This window comes from Papaver somniferum, chromosome 2 (assembly GCF_003573695.1).
Source record: "Papaver somniferum cultivar HN1 chromosome 2, ASM357369v1, whole genome shotgun sequence".
NCBI lineage: Eukaryota > Viridiplantae > Streptophyta > Magnoliopsida > Ranunculales > Papaveraceae > Papaver > Papaver somniferum.
This window is the reverse complement of record NC_039359.1, coordinates 47,838,432-47,844,886: the sequence shown is the minus strand read 5'-3', so window position 1 is coordinate 47,844,886 and position 6,455 is coordinate 47,838,432.

Sequence of the window (6,455 nt, the reverse complement as noted above, 5' to 3'; positions counted from 1 at the left end):
AAAAAAAAATGGGGCGTTGATAAAGACAACGCCCCAAACAAATTTCCTAAAGTTTTAAAACTTTAGGCGTTGACTATATAAACGCCTCTCTTCAGGCGTTAAGAATATAAACGCCTGTTGCCCGCGTTAACTTTACGTACGCCCGACGGGGCGTACATTTAACCAACGCCCCATCCAGGCGTACATTTTACCAACGCCTGTTCGTTGGGCGTTAACTATACGAGTGCCTGATGAGTGGCGTAGACTATATCAACGTCCGTGGTGTAGGCGGAGATTATATAAACGCCTGACTATATTTTGGTTTGGTCTTGGTCGTCGACCAAATTTGGTCTGGTTTTTACTCTTTGATCAAATTTTGATCGATAGTCCATCCCACTGCGCCAGCCCACCGGACCAAATATTTGGGTTTACTCGTCCATTGCAGTTGCTCTAATACCCATATCATTTAATCTTTTATTTTTTTACGTTGTCCAATTTAAATTTGACTTCTTCGGCCAAAATCAAGAAGATTTTCATGGAGTAAAAATAATTAACGAAAAGCCTCGGTTCCATTGTTATTGCCCTTAGAATTTTTAACTGTATTGTTACATCAGCTGGAGAGTTTCTGCCTCTTATTTGGACTATGTCATGTACATGTTGATATCAAATAGATTGGAGATTCCTGATTAATATTCCTTTTCTTTATATTAACTGTATTGCTACTTCTGCTGGAGAAAATGGGTTCCTAGGAACCACGCTCTCTTGAACCAAGATAATCTTTAGAAAACTCGACATTTTAGTCATGGAAATCACATATGTGCAAATGAACCACATATTCTAGAAAACATTGGACTTGTACCTTTCTAAAATACCAAAACTTCTTCATCTTCGTCAATGATAAAATGTATGGAATAGAAATTTGTTTAGTCCCGACATATATAGGTATAGTGACGCATCTCTATTGCTCCCTAAACCGTTTTCTTCATTGATTAAAAACAATCTTCTGATATCAAAAAATGAAAGATTATATGTGAGCTTCAGTAATCCAGTTTCATGTTGCTTACTTTGAGGCTTCCAAAATTTCAGTATTAGCAAGATGGTTGACTATGTATAGATAATATAATAATCCAATCCTAAACAAAATTCTATATTAATGAAAAGAATCAAAAAGAAATTAAATTGTACAAATGACACAAAAATTAGGCGTGAGGCACCATGAATCCATTGATGTTAAACAAAAAATTAAAGAGAAAATCTAACAATAATTATCTAAATCAACCAAAATAACAGTAAATCATACCTTGAGAATAGAGTTGTGCAAAGTATGAACCTTGGGAAAAGAATTTGATTATAAAAGGGATTAAGTTAAGAGTAAAGTTAATTGACATTTAATTTAGAATAAAAAGAAACGGTTTAACATTAAATGGGAGGAATAACTCCCAAATAAATGACATTAAATTAATGGGCAATCAATTTAAATTCATTATCTTAGGTAAAATTAATAAGTGAATTAATCTTGACACTTCTTTATATGCCTAAAATAAATATCGAAAATCTTAAATATGTAGTTCAATATGGACCATTCTTCATATGCCAGAAATGTAACTGAATAACTTAAATAGGTGCTCAATCTGAGCGTGGTGCATAGGAACCCATCTAGATCTTGCATCTAAAGATACCATGACTAATACTTGATCCATCACCTATCTTTTACTCCGTGGATATCATCTAATACTTGAACTTATTTTATTTCATTTAAGATACCAACAAACCAAACTATGTATAAATATATTACACTTTGTAGAAGTTTATTTAAGAAATATTTTAATATTCATTTGTAATGTCATGTTCATTTTGTGCTAGCAAATTGTAGAATTATGGTTGTTTTAGGTCTCTTATGTACTCTTAGGTCAAGGTATAATATCAGTTCAATCTGCAAGTTTTCATACCATTGATATTTAGACTGGGTCTCTTATTTACTTCTAGGCCTCAAACGCATAAGCTGACAAAGAGAAACTCTCATATACATGTACAGTTTATCGATTCATGTATTAGAGGGGGAAATTTCTTTTATTTGGACCTGTAATTTATTTAATGCGAGTCTTTCACTGTTTAGTAAGACAACAATATTGTATTGTCAATTTGCAAGGAAAAGCATACTTGGCATATATATATATATATTATTTCATGGGGCGCATCATTTTTCACCGCTAAGAAAGATTCAAGGACGTTTCATATCACCAATATCCAAGGGAATGTCGTAGGATTTGATGGTTTACAAAATAAAATGTATTTTTTTTGTGACGTTGTAAGATGGGCGTTTTTCATGTGTTAGTTTAAACCATAAATGTATAGCTATCATTCTTTTTCAAGAGGCTTCACAGTACAGAAAATACTGTAGGGAATGATGAATGTTAATTATCATATATATATATATATATATATGTATATATGCAAATGACATGTTTAATGGCCGTAAAATGACTGGCCGTAAATTATATTAACCTACCCAATTAAACTTTTTATACCATGGGTTCGAGTATTACTAATGTGTAACCATGCCAATTATACATTAATACCAGCACAAAGTCAATATTCATTTTTAAAAAAAATTAACGGTTCCAAAAACTAATGCATATGTAACACTTTTTAGGTATAGGAAGGAAGGGTTCCCAGCAGATTCAACTTTTCGATTTTCTAAAAAAAATTGCACTAATTGTTTTAGCAGAAAATAACAATCTAATTAAATGATGACTGAACTGCATTTGTAATTAGGAATAAAATTGACAAATTAATTTTACTCAAACAAAGAATTTCTACGAGTTCCCTCTTAAGAATTTAGGTTTTCAAGTTTGTTGGTATTGTTTGCCACAACTGTGAATGGATACTTATCTCAATAAGCATAAACAAAACTATGTGCATATTCCAGTATACATACTTACATTGGATATCTTTACCACCAAAAAAATTATTCTCTGGTGTATATATGTCTGTGTACATCCATATATGGACATCCTAATCACCATCTAACACGAAACTGATCCCGTTTATGTTAAAAATATCGATCAAAGCTTCGAATTCAGTTTAAGAAAGATTATCATTCCCCGCGTGACAGTTTAAGAAAGATTATCATTCCTCGATTTTCTCACGCTCAGCTCATGGTAATCTCGCAAGAAAAGAAATATACAACTAACACCAAAACAACTCATAGCTCCGTGCCATTATGGCACGGGTCATATCCTAGTAACATATATACAAACATATGCTATGGAGTCGGGCGATAAAGACTCCATCGCTCGATGGTCTTTCCATCTCCGAGTAATTTTATATATATGATATATAATTTCTCTTTCTCTCATACTTTTTAATTATTCTAATATATTTTTATATTTAAAGAGTCCTACTAAATATATTATAATACTAAAACTTTTATAAATACCCCACCACACAAACATAAATATATTTTTTATTAATTAGGGTCCCACCGAACATAATTAAATTTATATTTTTAATCAAAAATTTCCATATTTACCATATCGGGGAAACTTATTTTCCATGCCACATGGAATTTCAAACAAACTTTTTCGACATGGTGCATATGAATAGGCCTTATAAACCACTGAACACACGTATGTACTAAGCTTCACTATCATGCTCAAAAAGTGGCTCATAAACTTAACCATAATTGATGAATTTTCGTCGGGTTCATAGTCGTGACTCAAAAGGTACACTTTATTTATTCAAATGGATGAGAACCAGGAATAACACAAGGTTTAACCAATGCCTGATTATACTTGAGAGTAGAAGCTTTGATGAAAATGAAAATCTAACATACATTGGCATTTCAAATACATCAGATGGACCAACAAATTTGAAAATTATCTTCATCAAGAAGAATAATTCACGGGATGTGCGTCAATACATATCTGATAATACCAGATTATATACCGTATTGTTCACCAACCAGTGACCTATATGAATGTGATCAGTGAATAAAAATCTTTTATGATTTGGGTTTAAATTTGTTTCCTTTGGACTAATTATTTAGAGTTTCTCTATTATTCTTTTGCTGAACTTTAGGTTGTTTTTTCTTAAGAATAACTTTTTTTGATATTTTAGGAACTACAAATATGCATGTATTGTTTTGGTAGTTGTTTTGATAGATTTTTTCTAAGTCACGAATTCATTAGTTCCAACTTCCAGCATTATGGAGTGGTTTTTCCTGTCATATTATGGAGCGATTTTGCAGATCGTATGGATGTTTTATGGAGTTAGCTAGCAATGATACCATTTGAAAAATCCTTGAAGGACAATCACCTTTCACATCAATTGTTGCTTAACAAGTTATTTAACAAATTAAGACCATTTTCTTAACCTTAAGTTGATGAATACTCACAATTCTCATGGTGCAATTCACCCTTTGCCCTGGCACTCTGTAAATGCATTGACCTCGCTGGGACCTATCACTCTTACCAAATATGCATAAATGTACATGTTTCAAATAATCGAGACCAAATATCTTTAAAATCCAAATAAAATATAAAAACAATTCTCAGTAGTCAACAAAAATATATATGTCCAACCCTAATTATCTTCTTTATATAAACCACAAATCAGAGGTTTTAAAAATATGATAGTGCGCGTTTCGAAAGAAAACACATAATGGAGCTGAAAGAATTACGTTTTTATCTTCTTAAATTACTCGAGGAAAATGATATGTTTTTTCCTTCTTAAACTGCTTAGGACAATTAAATCATGTAAGTAAAAAACAGTTCATGTAATGTAGCATCGAAAAGCTCTGTAAGAAGGTATCAAGAATTAGATATCCTAATAACTACTACCTTCATATCGATATTTTTCAAGAAATACAATGATACATTTGCATAATATTGTGAAGGAGAACAATCTAGAAGATTTTTTTGGCAATATTTAATGATTTGAGGATAATAAATATTTTTTTCTTCTATTTGTTGTTCTTTTGGTTTCAACATGGAAACCAAGACAAAGAGAAAATGAAGAATATTTATGTCCAAGATAGCGATCGTTCCTTACAGGGATAGAGAAGAGGTGGAAAAATGTTTTACGACCAAAAAAAAGAGGATGTCAAAGAATGCTAAAAGAATTTCATTTTCAATGCATTGTCTCCCACAAAATTCATATCTGTTTTAGCCCTTTTTTGTTTTATTTTCTTGCGCACAAACTTAAATATTAGCTTATTTTTTTTTACCATTTTTCTTTTTATAATTTTTAGGTTTTGGTAGAAATTAGTTTTTAACATAAGTCCAATATTTCACAAGCAGGAAATAAACCCGTGCATCACACGGGTGATAAACTAGTATTTAGCTAATAGCAAAGTTATCCAAAACAAAAGCTAATCTCAATTCTTTTGCATTTGATTTTTTTTTTCTTTTGAGCAACGTCGGATTTTTTTCTGTTTTTTTCTTAAAAGATAACCTAAATTGGCAAATGAGTGAAATATCAATTGATTCCTATCTCATGTTATGATATTGGTAAATTCTAGGATATTATACCCCATTTTCCACTTTAAGATTTTATTTTATTTTCAAAAAGAGCCAATATTTCTTGACGGCTAGTTTGGGGCCTAGTTAACAATCCGGCGAATAATTCGCGAATTATTCTGTATCCGTATTTTACCCATACTGATCGCGAACGTATGCAACTCCGACCTCAGTTTGCCTATTTTTCTGGATCAGCCGACTTGTGCACGAATTTGGCGAATTCTGATCTATTCGGTAGTTGAAATACGGGTCAAGGAATCGAACTTGAGACGTACAACTCCCCGTACAGTTAACCTAACCACTATTCCACAAGCTCATTTTTTGACTAATAGTTCATATATTTTGTATATAACTTCTAAACCATAAAATTTTTCTTACATATACAAGAATTAGGCTTTTAAAATTACAAATACTTATTAATTTGATTGTATATATGAGCCGAATTTTCAGTCCTGTATTCAAATATCTAAAACGAATTTTACACGTGCATATGCCGTTCCGAACTAACCCCGAACTATAAATGGTTGACCAAATAGTGGACAGGATTGATGTTCCGTCGAAACGAATAATACACGTACATATAACGTTCCGTACGTTTGCCGTACACCAAATTGCTAACTAGGGGTTGGCGCAACCAATATGATTCTTTTGTCATGTGCACACTCTTGTGTGTACAAAATTGGACTTTATTTCATACATATTCTCTATGAAAATAAAAGAAAAAATAAACAAAATCTGCCCATGTTCTCCATCTATTTGATGTATTTGCTCTGTCACATCAAATCAAAAATAATCACCACCGGGCGCGGCGAAACCCCGCATAAAACAAATTAAAAATATATCGCCACGGGCGAGACGAAACCCTGTATACGCCGAGTTAAAAGGTAAAAATTTCCAAATGCATTGCATAGACACAAATCTAGTATATTTTGATTTAAATAACAACAATAAAAAGTC